Raw genomic sequence first — 6000 nt, 5'->3', positions numbered from 1 at the left:
AACAAAAAATAAAAAAATAATCACAAGCCATGGGGATTTTGAAGTTAAGGATGTGAATAGGCAATAATGAATCCTGCACTTTTTTTGCAGTCATAAATCCTCCAGAAGCCTGAAGATTTGTCAGATTAATTTGAGCCACAGAGTAATCAATAGAATTTTCAAAACATTCTCTGTTTCAGGCTGGCTTGCCATGTGCTCCATCCAGTTGGTGCAGATGAAAACTATGATCCAAGACCAAGACCAGCAAGGAAAACAATCATGAATTCCTGAGAATACACTCATAGGCAGTTTGCATCTGAACCCAGGTACTACCCTTGCGATGTGTTTCCAAATCCCCCTTTCTCAGCATCCCCTCCTTTTCATCTTACACCTGGGAATTGAACAAACAAAGTCCAAACAGGCTTTTGGAACAATCCTAAATCAGGGATACTGTGAAGACAAATGGTAAATGTCTGTTACCCCAGCTGCTAAGTTAATTACTGTAATGGGAAACATCTTGAGAGAAGCATTGCATATGGTTATTAGCAATTAACCCACCACTCCAAAAATCACAATTCCTGCTAATAACAGCACACAGCACAGCCTTCCTAATTATGATCTCCACACGAAAATTTCTTTATACCAGAAGGGAATGTTAAATCCTGCAAGTAGCCACGATTTAAAAAGACTGGAAATTGAGATCTTGAGAATTAGATGAAAATAGAAAAGGGTGATGTCTTACTGACTCAGAGTTGTGGGCACACTCATTCATGCTTGGGGATACACAGCGACTTCCACAACATCTTTGTGGGAAGACAAAAATCATGCAACTAAAATGTTAAATGGGAGGGAAATATGCTTTGAAATGATGAGGGTAGGGTTGAACTTAAGGAGAGACAGCAACTTTTCAAAAGCAATCACGATCTGGACAGTGTTGTAGATGACATGCTGAATTTAGATTGCACTGGAACCTGTCAGGGTGATTTTCTGATCAACAAGAGGGGAGAATAGTGGAAGTTATGTATTTTCCAGAAAGCCCTTCAGTACCACATAGAGGACATCAGCCTTTTCTTTTCTTTCTTTCTTATTCCGCCCCCCTCCCCCCTATCTCTGTATTCTATGCCATAGGCTTATGTTTTAGCTCACCTCTACAAAGCCACCAAGGGGAACTGGTATGTCAGCCACTCAGTTCAAAAGCTGGTTCAGCAGAGCAACATACATTTGAATTTATTCCTTTCACCAATCAGGAAAGGAAATCTTTTGTCAGTGTGTTCAGTGCTTGGTTTGATGGTGCCCATGGTGTGGTGTGTAAGCATCAAGATCAAAGACTCACAATTGTTTAGCAAACAAGTTTCATGTCAGTGGGCATGTGTCGAGTCGGTCATGGCCTGGATGTGGAATATAAAAGTCACTAACGCTGTATCCACTCCTCTTTTCTCCTGCTGTAACCCACTGTTACCACTCTGGCAACCAGGATAAATGAATCTGCTTTTCACCTCTCTGTATTATCTATGTCAGGTCTGAAGATTTAACTGACTCAGGCACAAGCAGATCAATTATCCCAGTAGGCTTTTGAAACTGCTTTCACCAACGCTGGTTCCCTGCAACTCTCACTCATGCGAATCGTCCCATTAAAGCCAGCAGCTTTGCAGGATACTCTCAATTAAAGCACAGCTGAGGAGACAACATTAGATAATATTTGTAAGAAGGGCACATTGCGCAGGCTGGGTTTACATGTCAGTTCAGGAGAATGTTAGTGTCACAGTTGCTAATGTGAGGCCTGCAAGGCTTTCTGCGCAGAGTGCCAGGAGATTTTACACTGCTCCATCCTCAGGGTTCAGCTGCAGCTGTATTTTGCTGTGTAGCCCCCAGGCAAAGGTCTCAGCCATTCAGTGGCCTTCACCAAATTAGAGAACTCTGCACTTTGGTACCTCCCAGTTTGTATGTTGCTGTTCCGTTATTACTATTAATAACTGGGTACGATAAATGCTGTGAGTAATTTGCAATGATCACATGCAGGGTGGAAAAAATAATGTTGGACAGTTAATTTTTGAGTTCCACAAAAGAGAAAAAAAAAACAAAAAAGAAGGAAAAAAAAAGAAGAAAGAAAGCATTTTTTAAAAGACTAATTTACCTCTCCTGGAAGGAACAACTGAGTACTAAGATCCTTTGCTATTTTGCCATGATGTGATCCTGAAAATAATCCAGATTGGGATGACATCTCGGGACATAAAGAACACTCAGCCTTGCCATAATGAAGGTCTATTGCTTTATGAAGAAAGATTTTCTAGGGTTTAAGAAATAAAATGATTAGAAAACTATGTGCCCTGCAGGAGGTAATGAGATTAGCTCAGCACAAGGTCCCGTGGAGTTAAAACTACTCCAGACACAAGAAAGGCTTAGCCATTGGATGGGAATGTCAGGGTACAATTAATCTGCTCTAAGGTCAGATAAGGGCTATATGTTCTCTTTACCACAAAAAAAAAAAAAAAAAGGAAATCAGTTGATAAAATCTGAAGGAGATCATGCCAATGAAAGTTTCAAAACAATGAGCAATATAAACCCAGCTTTCTTGCTATGATTGGTAAATGCTAACCTACTTTAGCAAAGGCCATAGAAAACCAAAACTGTCCAGGAAGCTGTTTGTAAAGTGTGTTTGAAGGAGAAGCTGGTGTATCGTTACAGGACTGAAGGGAAGACAAATCAATGCACTGTAAAACTGAGTCTGACCCCTACCCTGTAAGGAAGCTGGTCTGCCCCTGCCGTTCTCTGTCACAGACTCTTGTAAGAGCTGGTTTGTAGCAACTCGAGATGAAGCTCATTCCAGTGGAGCAGAAGGGAATTGCAGTTGTCTTTAGCATCCGTTGGCTCAGAGCCCATCTGCTCATTCACAGCCCAGTGGTTGGTTAGTCATGGGCCTCCAGAGATAGGAAAATCGTGGTGTAATGGACCCTGAGCCCTACATTAGATCATAAAATGCCTAAGGTGTGTTTTTCTCATCTTTTATTTGCTACTATGCACAGTTCCCTTTCCAGGTCAGTTGGCCTCCCTTCTCTCGCTTTGCCTTCTGACAGCAGTAAAAGTCTGGAGAGATCATAAAGGCAAGAGGATAGATGGTGTAGAGGATGGAAGGCAACTCTGGGATTTAAGAAAGCACTCTTCAGTTCCCAGCTTTACGTTCTTGCTGCCGCGAACAGTCAGCAATAGTGGTGCTCTCCCTCCCTCCTGATGTTAAATGCACTTATTCTTACCATTACCCCTTTGATGTGCTCAGATGTGATTGCAATGGGGTTCAACACACAGAACAAAGAAGGGCCAGGGGAAGAAAAAGAAGCTAAGGTCGGTCTCTCACAGAGAGTAAAGCAGAGGAAGAAGCCAAGATGTGTCCGTTGCAGTCAGACAGAAATGGAGGGGGTAGTCATCTCTCCTCGAGAACTGCTCACGATCATCAACATGAGCATGCATGTAACTTCACATAATACTCAGTGAAAACAAATCTCTCCTTATCTCCACCCGCCCCGTGTTGTACACGACATGACTGCAGACCGGGAGGAAAGTCCCTGTTAAAGGAGAGGAACCGAAGAGATGCTGCAGATGAGAAGAGGCTGCAAGTACACAATCAGAGTCGGGAGAGGAATGAACAGAAAACGAAAAAGCATGGCAAAGGAGAAGGAGGAAAAAAGGGACGGGGAGGAGGGCACAAGAGGAAGAGGAGGAGGAGGAGAGCGAGGAACTGTCGGGGGCGGTCCGGGGCCGCCCAGCCAGTGGCGCGCCTGGCCGCCGCTTTAAATGATTTGGAGGGCTGGTGGCTGCTGGTGCCGCTGTTGCTGGAGGAGCAGCTACCGGTGGAGCTGCCGGTGTTGCTGAGCCGCAGCCGTCCTCCGCCTCCCTTTCCTTTCCTCGGCGGGGAGATGGGAGCTGGGCTGGTCTGCCTGTGCCTCTGCCTGTGCTGGGCGCTGGCCGCCTGGGCGAACGGCGAGACGGAGCCGCGGCTGCAGCGGGGCATGTGAGTGGGGCCGGCGAGGGTCTGGGGCTCGGAGGCGCGGCGAGGCTCCGGGGGTCTCTGGGCAGGCAGCGCCGGGCGCGCTGCTTTTGTCTCGGGGCAGGGTCCAGCTCTCCGTCTGCTCCTGTCCTGGTTCCGCCGCTGAGCGCAGCTCGGTGTTCACCGAGCTTTCACCCTGCGACAAAGAAAGTTTGGCTGGGTGAGCCTTTAGGTGACTGAGGGCCCTCCCCACTCCGCAGCGCAGATTTCTGCTCCGTGGAGTTTTGTGTGAAGGGTGACTTGTGAGGCTCGCAGCCCCGCAGGGAAGGCGGGCGAGCCGCCTTGACATTGATTCCACATCTGAAGTGAGCTTCATAGAGTGCATCGCTATCACCGAGTCTCTTTTTTCTCATTTCAAATCGAACGGGTGGCAGAGCTGGGACTTGTACAGCTGTGCTCCTCCGTGTTTTCTGAGGGGCTATGCTAAGCTTTACCTGGTGGAGAACAGCAACAGAAAAATCGGGAATAAACTATAAATCCAAGTCAGGAGGAATAGAGATCATGAGCGTGGAGAGGTGGGAGCGATGGAGAGCATCCCCCCGCAGCTGTGAGCACAGCTCGGCTGCAGACACAAAGGACCTGGGTCCACATGTGCGCGTCCTGGTCCTTATGCAGAAGCAAGTTTCAATAGGGTGTTTTGCGTGGCATGAGCAACAAATGGCCTTCGTTGTAAATACAATGCAGAGTTTTGGTCAAAAGGTAGTGTTCTGGTCTCGATCTGCAGCAGCATTGCTGTCAGAATGCACAAAGTCTTACAATCAAAGTTTTTATTCATTGGAATTGAACATAAAATTTCTGGGAGTTTTAACTTGCTTTGTGTCAGGCACGTTTTCCTCTGCAAAGCTCCTCCTGTGGTTTTAAGGAATGTACCTCCCCTGCTCCCCCTCCAAAGCAACCTGACAATAGCCTTTTCAGATGTCTTTGTACACCTTGATTTCTATCCTCTTTTCCTATTTCTTTGACTTAATTAATTCTAAAAGGGTGGGATTTACATTGATTTCAATTTACTTTATTCCTTCTGTTGTGAACGTGAATTTTCTCTGCCTATTGCTCACCGACTTTCTATGCAATATTGTCTAAGTAGGTATTCACTAGAAGTGCTTTTAAGGTGGTTTATGTTGCTCTCTTTTGCTAGAGCACTAAGTATCCATCACAGTGTTTACAGAAGTCAAGTTTGTGTTCTGGTAAAGCGTTTTTGGTGTTTTAGAAGTGCTGTGTTCCTTTCAGCGGTGCTTCTTGCTCTCTTTAAGCAGTTACTCTGAGGAAGAGTGCTGTTCACCTACATGAATCTGTTTGTATTTGACATAGGCAATAACTATGATTCTGCACTTCTGAGGCTGGAGCTGATGTTAACTGCAAATTGCCTCCATACGATTATTTTTTGTTTTGTTGGATTTTACCTTCTTAAAGATAGTGTCACTGAGAGAGAGCAGGAAACATTCTCTGCTGGAAATGATGCTGCAGGAGGATATTGCTATTGGGAGCAACAGTGCAGTGAGCCAGCAGCAATCAAAAAAAAAAAATCCCACCCAAACCCCCATACCCATGGCAGAACCTTGAGTGCTTTTCCCAAGAGGCATATTACTATAATTACTATAACTAGGCTAGGGCAAGCATTGCTCCAAACTTACTGAAGAGTATTTAGAGACTTTACCTTTGATGTAAACAGAAATACAAGATGCTATTACTTCTTAGGAGTAAGCCCACCAGCCTTCACCAAGAAACAATGAAACCCCCAAAAGGACACTTTGTGTAAATCGTGTTCTAGTAATTGTTTTGGTTTTGCTGGTGGCTTTTTTGTTTGTTTCTTGTCGTTTGGTTTGTTTGGGTTTTTTTAGCATTGGGCATCTGCAGTCAATGGTTTAAGAGCAACAAATGTATCCCTTGGAACATAACATGCTGGGTGCGCTCTTCTTTAGCATTTGCTGTTTTGATTGCAATCTTATGTGGCTGAGGATATGCAGGATGTTCTTCATAAT

Source organism: Dryobates pubescens, chromosome 13, assembly GCF_014839835.1.
Source record: "Dryobates pubescens isolate bDryPub1 chromosome 13, bDryPub1.pri, whole genome shotgun sequence".
In the NCBI taxonomy this organism is placed as follows: Eukaryota; Metazoa; Chordata; class Aves; order Piciformes; family Picidae; genus Dryobates; species Dryobates pubescens.
Note: the sequence above shows the minus strand (reverse complement) of the source record.